General features: G+C 39.9%; 1 protein-coding gene across 2 annotated transcripts in view; it reads right to left on the bottom strand.

Moving 5' to 3' along the window:
• The window catches only part of gnao1a (guanine nucleotide binding protein (G protein), alpha activating activity polypeptide O, a), a 134,371-nt gene that overhangs the window by 51,629 nt on the left and 66,922 nt on the right, over positions 1 to 15,820 (bottom strand). The gene's annotated exons all lie outside the window — the stretch shown is intronic.

Here is a 15,820-nt window from a genome sequence, read left to right as displayed (position 1 = left end):
CCCTGATGTAGGCATCATTACTACAGTGTTTGTAGTTAGTATACCAGGTATTATTACCAGGTAGTATAGATTTACTATTTTAAAACAGTCAACAAAAACGCCATTATTAGTGTGGACGAGATCTACTGCATGAAAAGGAGGTTGTTGGTCCACTTCCAAATGGACTCAGGGTTCAGTTGTGGTTTGAAAAACCCCACAGTCCGAGCACATATCTACAAGATTTTAGTGCATATTCCAAAGCTGCATCATCACACTTATCCAGTTGCTGATTTCAACAGCTAAGAAGCGATTTTCCAGTGAATGTGTTGTAATGTACAGCCTAAATCATTTATTTATAACCATGTGAGTGTGTGGATTGTCATTGTTCATTTAAACTGTGAAAGGAATTTTAAAAGACGTGTGCCAAACGTGTGCTCCACTATCCTTTTTAGCACTTTTTCAATAAACAGTAAGTAAAACCTGACTTGATCACCCTCTTCGTGACTAAGTTTTACTCGCGTATTTTTTATCGTGAATTAGTGCGAGAGGTTTCCTTTCTCCTTATTTATTGTTATTTATGCACGTAAATGTATTTGTGTGTTTTTCATTGTTGTCTCAACATTAAAACTGTACCCTGTGCACCTTAATAAATAAGCTAAAATGTTTAAATTCAAATTAACCTTTTCTTCTAGTGATATTTATGAACACAATTCATTTAAAATGAGCAATATTTATCAACTGAAATTAAACATTTTATCATAATAAATTCATCAGCTACAGTATATCGTGTCGCCCTACAGTATAAGACCAAAAACATCTCAGGCTTGTCTTTCACTGTGTAGCAGTTTCTTATTCATTTTTTTCTTCAAATTTCTGATGTTACAATTGTCTGCAAAGAAAAGCAAAATGCCCATAGACATGCTAACTTTATCTGTTTGATATTATCTGATTTATAGAGTAGGAAAAACATTACTTCCACAGTGTTGTTTTTTACTTCAGCTGCTGTTTTCCTTTGCAGTTAAAGACAAAATGAGTCAGGATGCGGTTAATAAATGTCACAGAGCAATGATAAAGTGCGTTGACAACACCCTACACAGTTTCACTATGAGGTTTAGGTGTGATAAAGAGTACATAAATGACTACATCGTTTTAAAGGAAGACGTATCAACACTTTCCAACAAACAAATGACACAAAAAGACCCAACACTGGATCCAGATTCAATAAAATGCCACCAAACAGCATCTTCATACACAGTTATGACCCACACTGTAATATTCTGCCTCCGTTGTGTCTTATTTCATGCTGTTTACCACCATTTATGATAGCCTCCGTTGCGCAGAACTACAGGTGGGAAAGCAACCTCAGTATTATGGCCGTAAGTGACAGAAGATCATCATAATTTGAACCAAGTCGTCAGTCAATAAGCCTTCACCCAGAGCTGTTATTTTCCGTTTTTCCTTTTCGTCCTTTAGTTCATTACTGCTGGCAGTTTGTTCATTCCCGTCCATCACTCTGTGGATCTCGGTGTGCCATCTCTCCACCCCTCTGACCTCATCCAGTCAGTCTCTCTGTCAGCCATTAATCCCTCCATCATCATCATCTCTGTCTCTTTCCACCTGACCTCCGTCTGCACTCGCCTCTCTTTAGCATTTTTCGGTCTTTCATCTCTCCTTCCATGGCAGCTCACGGCCACCTTAGTTTTGTTTATTCTCTTTTCGTCCTCCACTGGCGTCATGTTTCGCTTCATCATTGTATTTCTGCATTTCCTTGAGTCCCGTTGTCTTTAGCTCCTCATCCTTCCCTTTCTTGCCGGTCTCACTGTGTTTTGGTCAGTCTCCTCTCTTTACCTCCTACTCCACTAATTCTCTCTGCTATTTCAATCTGTTCTGCCCTGTAATAACTCCTTTCCTTCACCCCGTCTCACCTTTATAGCAGCGACCTCAGCTGCACTGTCCTCTGCCGTGTTCAACTTTTTTTTGACTCTGTCACCAACATGGGTGATGAATGTGTAGCTACATTTGCCCCATAGATTGATTTATTCTTGTGTTTATCAAGTTTCTTTGTGAACTAAAGGGCTACAGCAATTCATCCACACACAGACATGCAATCATATGCATGTTATAAGTTATTTATAGCTAAAGTTTAACGAAACTTGTGGTCATTTGCAGCAGCGTTTTAATTCCATGTCATGCTTTTCATTTAAATTGCTCATTGCCTGATTGGTAGCTAAAACAGTGTCACTCACTCACTTTATCTGGCCATTGGTGCTGCAGGACCAAGTTCAATTTCTGCTGTTTTTAGTCTAACAAGTTACTCTTCCTATCACTTTGGTGACCACTAATGGAAAAACCAGAAGCATTCGTGAAAAAGGAGAACCAGAAGAGAATGCTAGCTGCTCAAAAGCAAAAGCTAACTAATTCAATGAGCCAGCGATGCCTTTATAAAGAGTTGACTAGATGAAGACATACTGAAAGCTCCCCTTGCAGAAAACCAAACCACTAAAGCGTAGTTTTGCTGCTGATTTTCAGTGTTTTCCAGCTCATTCTTGAACTTTTATTGCACATTTACTGCTAAATTTATACTCACAGATCTCATCTACCACAGCTCATCTACCAAAGCTAGCAATCAGCTTGTGAACACAGTGAAAGTGGTGGAGACTAAAACAGAGCTAAAAAACGGTTTATTTTGGACTTGGATTTATGCTAAAGTTGCTTTCTCAAACAAATATTTGCTGACAAAGACCTTATAGTCAACCTATATACTACCGTTCGAAAGTTTGGGGTCACTTAGAAATGTCCTTATTTTTGGGAAAAAAAAGCAGTTTTTTTTCAATGAACATTAAATGAATCAGAAATACAGTCTAAACATTGTTAATGTGGTAAATGACTATCCTAACTGAAAACGGCTGATTTTTAATGGAATATCTACATAGAGGTACAGAGGCCCATTTCAAGCAGCTATCAGTCCTATGTTCTAATGCTACATTGTGTTAGCTAATGGTGTTGAAAGGCCAACTGATGTTTAGAAAACCATTGCGCAACTATGTTAGCACATGAATAAAAGCCATGGAAAACATGAAATTGCCTGGGTGACCCCAAACATTTCAACGGTAGGTTATATATTGTTAGAAGTGTTCTCGATTAGTAAACAATAACTGATAAAAGCAGAATTAGGTTTTGAAAGTGTTTTGGAGCGCTGAGGCAAATTCTAAGCAGAAATCCGCTTCGTGGTACAAACCGTGTATGCGTAAGAACAGATTGGACTTCCAATGATTTCAACACACAGGGAGGGTAAAGTTGTTTTTACAAAACATGGAGGAGACAGGTGGCCAAAGTGTGAAGCCTCCAGTCCCGACACACTGACCTTTAAATCCTCTGAACTCTGCTGGACACGTACATTCACAGTCACACACACCTACTCGCACAAACAGACAGTGTATCTGTCAGGAAATGTGTTTGCATTATTCATTTGGGGCATTTTAATCCTGCTCTACTCACATCGGCAGTATACGCTCACTTTTATATGCTTTGGGTCGTTTTTGTTGCTACTTTCCGTTCCACATGTGCTTTTTGTGTCATTGCTCCTGATGCTCTTGAACATCTACTTTTTGCTGTAGCTTTGCTCTGATATGTGGTTGCGTTTTTTCCAGTCTTGTAACAGTCTCCCTGTATGTTTACCTGCTCTAAATCCCCACCTGGACACTGAATAGACAGTAATTGCCACCACCATCATCATCATCCGTCCAACATCCCCCACATCTGCTCCTTTTTTACTTTTGTATTCAGCATTCAATAGCCAATCACAGCACTCCCACATTTACTGCAGGACCTTTCACTTCTCTCTTATTGTCCACAATCTATAGCCAATCATCCCTCTGCAGGGTACATCAGTGCGCCCACTAACTATTTATCTTAACAGAGCCCAACCTATATCCACTAAACACGCATTCATCCGAGTCTGTGTGTCATCATATAGAGGCGCCTGCAATCAGAGCAAACCAATCTACTCCACACATACATCAAAAACATTACCTTTTCTGACCTGTAGCATTCACTGAGAACCGTATACTGTCCAGCCCACCTCATCTCCTCCTTCCTCTCCACTGACCACACTCATATCCTGCTTAATAATCGGCTCATCTATTCTTAAAACCACAAGACCTGGAGGCAGACTGACTCTGCACTCACTCATAAACTGCATAAATTGAGAGGAAACCTCAGCAGCAAGAGGCTTTAATATGGTTTCTCATACGGGTGTTTGTATAAAGAAAATGGCATATTGAAAGTGCGCATATAACTGAAGAGTAAACTACAGTCATAAAAGAGGGATCTTGTAAGCAGTTTGATTTAATCCACAGGAAGCTGAATTTCACAGCATGACCATAATTCTGAAATACTGCCAACAAAGAATCGATAAATTTTCTCTGACTTTATGTTTTGTAGAAAGAATTTTAAGAGGCCAACCTGCTTTCCTGCTCCCGTCACATTTTTACGCTCGGTGGGCTCATTTTTCACTGCAATATAAAGTCCTGCACCTCAATGGAAACAGCACAACCAAGACTACAAGTAGAGAGAACTTCTATTACAAAAATAAATATGTACAACATTTTTATGCAAGTGGCCACTGGTGTCATCAAATTTGGCAAAAAGGGACTCCATATTCTATAGATATGATTCACATTTTTCTCTTACAACTTGCTGACAGTTTGCTCCACTATATGCCATTATTAAACCATTCTCCATATATTTAATTGGTTAAATGTAATTATTTTTCTTTCCGTCTCTCTTTTTGTCCTCTCTCTGGTCATTAAGCCTCAAGTTTTATCTGGAAAGTCATGATTCATGGTTTCTCAGTTGCAGTGACACGTGCAAATTTTTTTAGACATTTACAGGATTTGGCAAGAACTAATTATTTTTGAGAGTTTTCTTAAATTAGACATATGGAAGAAATATCACAAATGTAGGATTATTCTTGGCTTTTTAAAAAAGTTTAGCCCCATTTATGCTGAAAAAATTGCACATGACACATTATATATCCTCGGGAAGTTGAAAATCTGATGATTCATTCAATTTTTATGATAAATGGTGAAAAACAAGAATTTCAAAACCACTGGTGGGTTTTGGGGTTTAGAGCTGAAGCTGATAAGGATGTCAGTAGTATTTGCAGGTATTTTGGAGGCAAAAGAAAATTTTGACCTGATGTCTGAAGATGAGAAATTGAAGTGATTAGAATTTATCCTGCCGTAAAAGAAGACAAAACACATTTCTGTTCTGACAAATCCAATATATCGGCCATAAATTAGTCAAATCTAGTTCTGCAATCTTAGTTTTAATTATGATGGCAAGGACATTGACGAGAATCATTTTCATGATCATTTTGTTGAGAGAAAAGTTCAGCCAATCATTTACGGTTCTATACGACTGATATTTAAGTTGTTGAACAACAAAAATAAATGAACTCTTGTCCTGCTTGACAGTGACTAAGGTGACTGTTTTCCACAACTTCTCAGCTCTTCCCCTTTGTCACGTTCAACATCTTGCATCAATCAAATAAATAAAAGAATACTTTCATCTGAAAACATCCGTGCGTGTGGAGTGAGTGATGGAGAAAGAGAAGTTTATTGTGGCTATATCATTCCTGTTTTTTCTGTCAAAGCATTGTGACAAAATCACAAAGTAACCGTACGAGGGGCTACGTGTGACTCATTCGCCCTCTGACAGTTTGGTTGGTCGTGTGTTTGCAGGGCAGTGACAACGTCCATGAGCCACATTTACATTTAACCCAAGTCTGCTCTTTGTCCAGCTGAGACAGCGTCACACCCCGAACACGCTTTCTTTAAAACATTGACCTGAAGCTCTCTTCAGCTGTCCTCCTCTGCTTGGCACCGATGCCCCTCGGAGGGACTGAATCTGATGTAAATGTGTTTCGGAGAGGAGTAAAGCTCTGTTCTGGCTTCCTCTCTGCAGTCACACAACGCCTGATATGGAAGGAGAGGGAGGCGGCGTGCTCGTACATCTGGGTGTGTTGCATGAATGAAGGACGGCGCAGGAAGAAACTGAGGCCGCTTTCTGTTTGTGTGTTTGTATGTGTGCCCAGACACAGTGTGTTTCAGTTGGAAGTGCTGGGCAGTGGGCCACAGACACACTTAAAACCCACAGCCAAAGCCAAGGATACTGTCTAAACAGACATATTGGAAGCCACAGGGTCAGTATGTGCGTGTGTGTCTGTGTTTGAGCTTGTGTGACAGTAACGGACTTCAGGCAAGCAGTGGAAATGCTGCTTCTTTTTCTCCTCGGTTTAAACTCCTGCCCAGAAAAACAGGCGACAGTTGTCAAGGAAACGACTTGAGCAATTCTCTTTTAACCTTCGTCTAATTAAACAACCTGCTCTCACCTATGAAGACACAACTACTAGAGACAGACCGAATATCGGGGCCGATATTTGGCATTTTCCCCGACTATCGGTATTGTTATTTTTATTGAGCGATTATCACTAAATTATATTGTGCTACTTCAGATCTGGTGCAGCCTCCTCTCTCTGTCGTCATTCTGTGGTTTCACAAATGTCTCTCAAGCAGCAAAATATAACAAGAAACACAAACCAGGAAATTAGCTTCTCTCACAGTGGCTACAGATACGCCACCGGCTAACGGCTAAGTTAGAAGGCAGCCAAACTTTCTTCTCAAACAGAGTCTGGAAAACAATAGGGCTGCAACTAACGACGTGTCGACGAGTTGTCTGAGCACGATACGTCATCAAAAGCGGAAGTGAGCGCGCAATGCAACAGAAATCCCCTTCCGACCGGAGCGTGGAACACGGACGGACGTCGGCGCTGCATCGTGCATGTATTATGTATGCATGATGCAGCGCGGACATCCGTGTTATATCATAAACATGGATGTCAGCGTTTACTATACAGTTGTATCTAAATGCGGACGTCCGCGCTGCATCGTGCATACATAATACATGCACAATGCAGCGCCGACGTCCGTCCGTGTTCCGCGCTCCGGTCGGAAGGTGATTTCTGTTGCATTGCACGCTCACTTCCGCTTTTGATGACGTATCGCGCTCAGACGACTCGTCGACGCGTCGTTAGTTGCAGCCCTAGAAAACAATAAATAATAATTTAAGATATGGAAATTAGTTAGCAAAAAAATGACAGAACAGTGATTAAGAAAGTAGAGAAGAACAGCAGATGTAACTGCAGGAGACAAACTGATTAATCTCAGCTGATCCCACATAAGAGAGGAGAGTGTCCTAATTTAATCTCTCCTATTTCTATTTTACATATTCAGTCACAGTCACTCTTATTAATGAAGAATCCTAGTTATGAATGACAGATTCTCTGCTATCATATGCTGTTAAAACATTACATTTAATGTATATCGATTCTCAGCCTTTCTTGATTGCCAATAATTGGCATGGGTATCACTGAAAAGCCCATATCGGGTCAATCCCTAATATCTACACTCTAAAAAAAATAATGTTTGGGCTCAACAAAAATATAACACAACAGTTTGTATCAGTCTTTATGAGTTATGGCTAATAAAATTAGGAGCCTTAACCATCTGAAACTGTTAGGAAAAGGGAGAATACCTGAAAACCTGAAGTCAAGGTAAGAAAAATTAAGCGTCAAGCAATTACATTAAGTTATCTCAACTTGATTTTAGCTTCGAGTCAACTAACGCAAAAAAAATTGACCAACATTATTATGTCAGCGCAACTGACAAAAACACTTGAAGCATCTTGCAACTGTGCATTTCATTAATTGGTGGGAATAGGTTCTTTTAATTTCTTTTTAGTTCTGATTGTAATATGTGCATAAAAACTAAGTTACACCATAACAGGAAAATATCAACATATTCTCAGTGGTCACAAATGTAGAGTACCAAAATGATGCACACAATTACACCAAAACCAACATTAACATGCAGGTCGGCAATAATCAGATTTGTCCAAGAAGGCCTTTTGCTTTTTTTGCAACCAAAAGATAGTATTTTATTGCAAGTGTGCAAAACATACATTGTGTTATATGAGGCTAGATTCTTTTTGTAAATGTGTGTGTGTGTGTGTGTGTGTGTGTGTGTGTGTGTGTGTGTGTGTGTGTGTGTGTGTGTGTGTGTGTGTGTGTGTGTGTGTGTGTGTGTGTGTGAATACACTCTGAATTCTATAAATTTGCCCAAATGTGAACAAGAGTTGTATCAAGTTACACAAGTTTTGGGTAATTCGAATCTTCCGGCCACACTCTTATCTCAGCAACGGTTTTCCTGTCCCAGTCAACATTGTGAACAAGCACACAACAAGAATCCATAGCAACACCAGACGCAATGTGAAAAATGGAATTTAATGTAAAATGCTAATATTAAGCGCATTTAGACCTAATATTCACTACTGTCACAGTGTTAGTTTATCTTCTTAGCGCGCTCTTAACACCACATTCAGCTGTGACTTTTTGGAATATCATTAGCCTTCCAGTTGTTTTGTCGCATCAGACCTGATGATGGCAAGTCAGGAGTCAATACTTGTTGTCCTTGTATTTTTATATGTATAAAAACAGCGTGAAGCTGACTTAAGTACTGACGTGGCCAATGAATCACATTTCCTCAACAGATGCTCTGCTGAATGGGTTTCTTGCAAAAAGCTCTGATAATCAGTTTACTTGACTAAATGCACCTCCTATTAGAGGTTTATGCAAGCACAGCAGCCATAAAACAGACCTACCTAATCTTATATTTACCATTTGAGAAGCTGATGTTGAAATCACGGCCAGCTTGCTTTTAATTATCCCATTTGCTGTGCAGCCATTTATCAACAGCATTAATCACTTGGCATTAAATCCTGACTTTTTATTGCAAACTTGAGTAATTTAGGGAACAAATGCGTACGGGGAAGCCAGTTTAATTATAAATCAACTGATTGCTGAGTGATTAATTACACATGAAACTGAAATGGCACACGCCGAGCTGCCACCATGGGTCAGCTACGATTAAACATAGCATGTAATAGACGTTACTGAACAGACGACATGGCTTCTCTCTCATTCACATTTTCTCAGTTGTCTTAGTGGACTTCTGTCGTGTTTAGAGATTCTGATTAAAGAGACTCTCTGTTTCGTTCCGTCTGTGACACGTACCGCCCACCTAAACATTGTTGTTCTCCAGGCACAACACACCATGGCACTGGCACTCCCTGATTTCAGCAACACACATCAGGTCAACACATCCTGCTACAATGAAAAATACAGCCCATGATGCAAGAAGAACATGACCAAGAGCTCAACACAGTGAACTACAAACTCCAATTAGTGGTAATCCACAGAGGCTCTAACCAGCAACCCAGAGGACACGAAGGATCTAGTGTGGCTAATCAGTGCATATCATAAACTTCCAATTAACTCTGAAAACTGGGCTGCATAACATGTATCTGTAAGGTCAATCAAGCAAAAGCATGTCTGCTGTAGATGATGACTGAATGAATCCTTGACTACAAGTTAATGGTTCAAAGTCATATGTTCCACTACATAGATTAGGATGCTGAGTTATTTAGATAAGTCAGGGTGTAAAAAGACACAATTACAAGCAGATGTTATGGGTTTTTTTTGCATTTTTAGGCCAAATATTGACAGAAAATCTACTGCAGATGTGTTCAGCTGGAAAATATTTAAATATACATCAAATTTTGATTTATTTCTTGAGATAAGACAAAGATAGACTGAATTAGGACACTGATCTTCATTAAATCCTTGTTTTCACCTTAATTTCAGTACCAATTTAACAGCTTCTGCAATCAGCTACGTGTATTTATTCATGGCTGCTGACTCATTTCTAATCATTATTCTTATGAGTCCCATGTTTTGAAGTTTACTAAATTAAAATTTGTACGTAGTTACACCAAATACTCTAAGTTGTAGTATTTATTATTATTATTGGTGGCACAAAAAAATTGATCTGTGCATCCAGTCATGATCAAGGACAGTCAAGCTATGAGAACAAATGAAGCTTTTAACCTACTTATAAAGAAATGTCGTCTTCAGCTAAATAAGAAGAAAATTACATAAAATGTACAACAAAACAAATAAAGTAGCATCATAGATACTAGGAGAACACTGGAGACATTAGAAGCTACAGCCACTGCATTGACTTTTCATGTTAAACAAGGACTTACTTTACAATTTGCATAGTTCTAGAAATTTTGACCAGTGTGACAAAATACGTTTGCATAAGATCAAGTAGAGCTTGAATGCAACTCTGTTTGAGTCAACAGGTTTCATTTTATAACACTTATTCCATTTATAAATGCCTCGGACATGCACGCAAATGACACAAGACAGCTCACATAAATAAGTCAGGCGAATACCAAAGACTATTTTGACAGAAAAATTCTACATGTATGAGGTTGTTTGTGTGCATTTGCTGTTGACGTCACGAGGAGCACCAGCCAATCAGATATGTAGGAGAAATAAACCTGACAGGCATACTCTGACAACGCTCTGTTCTCACTCCCCATGTCTCTGGCTCTTTTTTCCTCTCTCTCCTGTCCCACCCCTTCTCCTCTCTCTTCTATTTTTGGACGTTATCTTCTTCATCCCTTAAGTCAATCCCTCCTCCTCTCCCCTCGTCTTCTCATATTCTAACATTTAGTCGCTCCATCCTGTGCTCGAGCCTCACACGACGTCGTCCGAATCAATAGTTTCGCACACGTTTCACTCTGTCGTTTATCTCCTTTTGTTTTTCCTATCGCTTCACTTCATTGTTTCATCTCATCGCCATCTCCTCTCCTTCCTCCTGTCGTCTGCTGGCTGAGCGAGACGCCCCACCCTCTTTTTCTGCTCTCTCTCTCACACACTCCTCCGCATCATGTGACTCTCAGCTGCAGTTGCCATGGCGACCATTCCTCATTTCCCGGGAATGCAATCTCGTCTCCGATTCTCTCTCTCTCTCTCCCTTCCCATCCATTCTGCCGCACCCTCCTCCTCCCCTCCTTCTCCATCAGCATCATCCTCCCTTTCCCTCCATCTATCCATCCCTTCCTCACCCTCCTCTCCTCCTTTACTCCCACCTCCTCATCCTCCCCCTTCCATTTTCCATATTTCGAAAGATCTTCTGCCTCGTCCTCCCTATTTTAATTCAGCCCATGTTACGGATATAGATGTCAGACAAACACCCAAAGCATCTGGAGGCAGACTCACCACCTCCCTTACCCGCCCTTCTCTCCCCAACTCGGTCTCTCCCACTCCCCTCCCCTCTGTGTTGCTAAATAATGTAAGTGATGAAATATTTAATTGTTGTTCAGCCCTCCTGTAGACTGCCCCAGTGGAACCCTGACACACACGTATGTGTATATATATATGTATATGCGTGTGTGTGTGTGTCTTCTCCAGTGGTGCTTCCGCTGCCACCCTCAATGGGCTTCCTGCAACCACACCCAACACACCACACACACACATGGAGGAAGGAAGAGGCGGATATGGGGCACGTACAGTACGCGCTGTTATACGAGCGGATCGTTAAAATACACTTAAGTCAATAGAAGGCAGAAAGCACAGTGAAAAATCAATGCTACTGTCCCCACCTCAACCCTGGGAGATCATGGAAAAAGACATGGAGACACTTTGGGCACGCAGTTGTCAGCATTGTGAGTGAAAAATATTTGCAGGACGAGTATATTCGGGAGATTCTCCACCTTTTGTTGATTACAGTGTTGTAGTGCTGCATCTCCAAATGGGAACTAATCGCAGCAGCAAATGGTGGACGTGCAGCGAGCTTCCTGAGCATGTGTCTGCACCATTTGGGCTCTGATCTCTGCAGTGAGATCTCGGATTTTATTTCGATACGGATTTCTTTCATCTTTGCTGGGCGTGTTTCTTCAGTGTTCATTCTATTGCTGTTTGTCTGGGAGTCTGAGCTACTCGTTTACTAATTGAGTGCTTCTTTCTTGATACTGCAGCCAACTAAGGAGTGAAGTAACAAATGATATTTACCACTATTAGTCCTGTTTACAACAAGCCAAAGGTCAGTTAGACTCCTGCCACGAACACAAGATTAAAGTGCAACTCTTTGAACACCAAGCAACTTCTGGACATTTTGTCTGCTCCTGAAACACTCTGCTCACATTTTGTCGAAAAAGAAATAAATAGATCTCATTGGGAACAGCAAAACCACGGCTAGAAGTCGAGAGAACTCAACAATGTCTCTGTGTAGTATGATGCTGTGATAATGCCATAAATCATAAAAAAGTAAAAATTAAAGTAGAAATTCCTCAATTACTGATTATTTGTCATAAAAACTGAGAAAAACTGGGAACCAACATGTGCATCATTTTCCAAAAGCAACCAGATGTTACAGATAATATTTTTTAAAAAAGTGTTCTTGTCCGTACACAGCCTGCAGTTCAATCAAGTTTATCTAAAAAAATCCCTGAATTTCCGTCACGCAGTTGTTGGTTACAGCTCAGTCACTAATAGCTTCTCAGTTGTGGAAATGAGTGCAGAATTTTTTGTTTTTACAGATCCTTGTTTGAGCAAAGGATTTATTTTTGGCAATTTTTAAAATGAGACATGTAGAATAAACTCATTTCGATTAAATAGCACAGTTGTAAGCTTAGACTTGGTCCATTTTCCTAAATGAATTACACAGTTAGCTTAGAACTGTGAGCAAAATTGACAATTGTTCCTGTTTTTAAAGTTTCTGCCTTTGATAAATTGTAATCTATGAGGTAATTTTGCAGATTAAAACAACAGAAAACTAATTTCCTTCAATCCTGGTTGAAACACCATTGCCTTAAAAATGGCAAATTTGGAAAGTCAAATATTTAAACTACCATTTAAACACATTTTGTCTCTCCAAAATGGGTTACATGGTACATAAACATTAACTTAAGCTCACGAATTGTTAAAACAATTCCATCAATGGCATATTTGCTGTAATCAAATCAGAATCTTGTAACAATTTAATGTGTGCCATTACGCTTTGAATTTCTGTGCTTCACGTTTCCCCAACACCAGTTTCATGTGACCCTTTTTCAACAAAAACAAACACACATGAGAAGAAAGTTGTCATCTCTGCTCTCTCACACCTGCACCAACACACCACATTCTTAAATTAAAAGCTGTGTGCCCCGCTGCAGCTGTTATCGAGTTTAAATAAAGATGTGAAGCACTAATTTTTGTTTAATCTTTAATGTGTGTCTGCGCCCATCTCCAAATCTAGATCAACAACACACTCACCAAACTGTAACCGACATCTCAGACATCAACCAGTCGCTTCACCGCCGAGAATATTGAATGAACCGTTCAACCACAATCGCCGCCACATAAAAATCCCTGCCACGCCCGATGCGATTACTGAATGACAGTGAAAAATGGGGCACGGGTGGAAAATGAACGGGTTTGTACACCAAGTGTGTTAGTACAGGACCACTGGACGAAATAAATTCACTCCCTACACCTATGCACAAATCAGGACCTTCATCCGTCTTTGTCAACAGCCATTCTTAAAAAAAGAAAAAAGCCCAAAGACAGCCATTTTTCTTCCCGTCTCCAACCGTCTGTTCCTACTCATGCTGGCCTGGTACTTTCTCATTAAAGATCTCCTGCTATGTTGTACTTTCTCCTTTCTGTGCGCCTGTGTTTTTGGATTCTGTGCCCTGCAGTAAACCACTCTGCTGCTTCCTTTGTGTCACACTGTGGTTGGTGGTCTTTTGTGCCTTGCACACTGACTGCACTAACAATTCATTGTTTCTGTTCTTTGTTGTATTCCCCTTGTGTGTTATTAATGTTTCTGTGATTTTAATCGACAAACATGATATCTTTCTGCTTTTCCTGAATTCAAAAACACACTGTAAATCAATCTACATGTGTACATTGTTTGTCCGAATTGACTGAAAGTGCTTTTTTTGTTGTCCAGTCAGAGGAACAAAGAAACACACTGTGCAAAGTTTTAACATTTACAACTTTCTGATGAAGCTGACTGTTTATATGAAGGGTTTAAAGCTGCTAGATTATTTTGAACACTTTACAGATAAGTTAGAAGCCCTTCAGAACAACAACACTGAAAAGAAAATTATGTATTTTTTCCCCGCAACTTAATCTATTTGATCTTTTTGGCGTCATGTTTTAATGATGCCTGCTTTAAAACAAAGTACTTTTGGTTCTTCGCTACAAAACAAGTTTAATCAGTTGGAATTTTTTTTTGTACTTTTTATAGCTTGCATGCCTTTATTGTATTCTGTTGTTCTAATGTAATTTATTTATTATCATCAAGTGGGAAACAGCCTGAGTTTCCATGCAGCTCCCAATAAAAATCTAGATACCCTCTGTTCGTCTGTTCCTTTGCTTTTTTTATTTCCAACCTCTGATTTTCTTTCTCAAGCAAACTCTCCTCCTTTTCCCTCATTAACTGCCACCCCTCTTCCAGCTCTGAGCCCTCCAACTCTCTCCCAGTTCCTTTCTTGCCGAGTCTTTGGAGTATCAGGATCCTGTCCAATCTGCCTCTCTGTCACTCACTGTGCCTTTCTTCTCGCACTTCATCTATACTTAGATCCAGGACTGAGCTGTCACCCCTCCTCTTTCCAAACATACCTCATCCTCGGAGTGAACCGCACGCACATGTGCACCGTACGCTGAATGTAAAACAAACTGGGATGAAACGCTAAAACAGCGCTCACTGGGTGAACCTTGGAAAGTCTTTTTAAGCGAGAGATTCTCAAATTTCCATTTGGTGACCGTGAGAGCTGTTATATAAAGCACACAAAGTCAAGAAGCGCAGCGGCGTTCAGGACAACAAGTACGTTTGGGTGTCGGCTCTGTGGCAGTTCATCAGGCTAATTATACACATTGTGTGTATTGCAGCCTGCGAGTGTATATTTGTGCTCTGCTATCACCCACACAGCCATCAGGAGTGTGGACTTTTAATTACAATGCTAGTTTATCACCTGTTATGTGCCAAAGTTTGGCAGTGCTGCCGAACATTTAGCTACTGTATGTTTACTACAGCTCCTGAGAAAGTTTGAATTCGACATGCATTAAAGCTGAAGTACGCAATTCTAATCCAATATTCACTACTGTTCAAAAGTCTGAGGTCACTTAGAAACGTCCTTATCTTTGAAAGAAAATAATTTTTTATCATGAACACTACATTGATCAGAAATCCACTCTAGACATTGTTAATGTGGTAAATGACTATTCTAGCTGACTTTAATGGAATATCTCCATAGAGGTACAGAGGAACATTTCCGTAACCATCACTCCTGTGTGCTAATGCTACATTGTGTTAGCTAATGGGGTTGAAAGGCTAATTGCTGATTAGAAAACCCTTGTGCAGTTATGCAAGCACATGAACAAAAGTGTGGGTTTTTATGGAAAATACGAAATTGTCTGGGTGACCCAAACTTTTGGACGGTAGTATATGTCAATGTTCAGCTGATAATTGAAGGAATTTCAAGAAAAAAAATGTCTTTCAACTCCTCAAATGTGTAGATTTGTGCCCGTTCCGTCACACATTAAGTTAAACTGAATATCTGGTTATGAAAGCATCTCCTCTGGCTCCTGAAGCAACAATTGCATGATCTTTACAATTTTGACGGTATTTATGGATTAAATAAAGAAGGTAAGTCTTTAGATTTCAATAAAGACAATAATTTTCTGAGATGTAGAACATAAAAGAATTGCTCAATTCATAGCTCTGGTGACCTGTGCTGTTTCGTGCAATAACTCACTTGATCTCAACCTGCAGGTCATGAACAGCAGGCAGTCACAAGACTGTTGGGGAGGGGAGGGTAAGGAGGAGCGCTGCTGTGTCTGAATGGGGAACTATTCGAAAGAAAGTGCAAACACTTTGCCTGT

This window comes from Acanthochromis polyacanthus, chromosome 8, assembly GCF_021347895.1.
Source record: "Acanthochromis polyacanthus isolate Apoly-LR-REF ecotype Palm Island chromosome 8, KAUST_Apoly_ChrSc, whole genome shotgun sequence".
Classification (NCBI taxonomy): Eukaryota; Metazoa; Chordata; class Actinopteri; family Pomacentridae; genus Acanthochromis; species Acanthochromis polyacanthus.
The sequence above is the reverse complement of the archived record's forward strand: the minus strand, read 5'-3'. Positions and strand labels throughout refer to the sequence as shown.